Below are 322 nucleotides of genomic sequence, written 5' to 3'. Positions count from 1 at the left end.
ACACTACAGATGATTTTTTCACACTACTGCGAAATCGTTGAATCCTCGTCTGTATCTACCGTTGCGTAATGCGCTATCTTTGTCTATTACCACAAAACCGTATTTACGTTGCCAACATAACTGACACAACGTGCAAAAATTCTCATACGATATATCAGTGTTTATACGTGATCGTTATAAATGTGTTTAAAATTGGTACCATCCTGTTTGAATAGTATTAAAAAATTTGCATTATCACGTATCAGATGTTTCGGTATTAATGCATACGTCTGACAGAGATAAAAACAATCGATGTTCGTATGTCGACCCATAGAAAAATATT

The sequence above is a fragment of the Trachymyrmex cornetzi genome, unplaced genomic scaffold (genome assembly GCF_001594075.2).
Source record: "Trachymyrmex cornetzi isolate Tcor2-1 unplaced genomic scaffold, Tcor1.1 scaffold263, whole genome shotgun sequence".
In the NCBI taxonomy this organism is placed as follows: Eukaryota; Metazoa; Arthropoda; class Insecta; order Hymenoptera; family Formicidae; genus Trachymyrmex; species Trachymyrmex cornetzi.
This window is presented reverse-complemented; position numbering follows the sequence as displayed.